Genomic DNA, 1,080 nt, shown 5'->3' with positions numbered 1-1,080 from the left:
AATTTATGTGGGTCCTCACTTATTTTTTATTTCCAACATTCTTGTTTGTATCTTGCCAGATCTTTATCTGTTTTAACATTTTCTAGTTTCTGACAGTTTGGCTCTTACATGCCTTCCTATAGTTGTCTTTGTATTTTCTATTGCTATATGATGTTTGGCTATCTTTTAAGACCATGACTTTTATGATACCAATTGTATATATGCAAGTTAAGGTGATCTGATCTCCTGAATCACCTAGGCATTGTAATTTCTAGAGGCAAGTATGAACCTAGGGAGGTTTTTATAGTCTCTGTTATGATATATTACTATGCAGGAATCTACTAAAATCAGCCAGGAGACAAGATGCACAAGGTAGATTTTCTTTTCTTTTATTTGTTTTATTTCAGAAAACTTTTTCCAAGTTGCTTTATTTACAATGACAACTTTTAAAAGGTCACCAGTTAAATGGACAATCAACTAGGCAGAAATGGCTTTACAAGAAGAGGAAAAGCCCAAAATGCCACTTTTGATAGAGAACCCACAATTCAGTTTTATTCAGAGCAAAGAAAAAAGAAACTTTCAATCATACTGGAAGAAACTCAGCCATAGGTTTGTAATCTGTACTCAAACTACACATGCAATAAGGACAATATTCCGCTAATACAATTGATGTGCTGCTGCATTTGTCTACTGTTTGTCTAATATTAACAATTACAAACAGAGCAGTGCAACTAGTATATGGAACAATTCTTAGTGTTACAGTGACAGGCACAACTTTTCACTTCTCTTCACACCACTGGTTCTCTTTGTGTACTTGGGGTTCCTCCTCTTCAGTAAAGTCATTTTTGATATAGAAAGTTTTGCAAATCTTCTAGGAGTTTTTCCCTTGATCATATTGGCAACAGTCTTGCATGTAACATCAAGCAAACCTTTGATATCCAAGTAGTTTGCACCCAGGATAAGCTCAAAAACTGTTTCTTGGTCAACCTTCAGAAATTCTTGATCCCAAACAGGAATGTCATCTGTTCGCTCCTCTTTTTCTCATCATCTTCAGGAGGAGGAGGGTCATTCTTGTGGTGGGTACACCACTGAATGACCTTT

At 35.7% G+C, this 1,080-nt stretch overlaps 1 pseudogene; it reads right to left on the bottom strand.

The window, feature by feature from the left end:
- Positions 1-522: 522 nt before the first annotated feature.
- LOC106733883 (S-phase kinase-associated protein 1 pseudogene) lies at positions 523-1,076 on the bottom strand (annotated as a pseudogene).
- Between the last annotated feature and the right edge of the window lie 4 nt (positions 1,077-1,080).

Source organism: Tupaia chinensis, unplaced genomic scaffold (assembly GCF_000334495.1).
Source record: "Tupaia chinensis unplaced genomic scaffold, TupChi_1.0 Scaffold145698_1, whole genome shotgun sequence".
Lineage (NCBI taxonomy): Eukaryota > Metazoa > Chordata > Mammalia > Scandentia > Tupaiidae > Tupaia > Tupaia belangeri.
The sequence above is the reverse complement of the archived record's forward strand: the minus strand, read 5'-3'. Positions and strand labels throughout refer to the sequence as shown.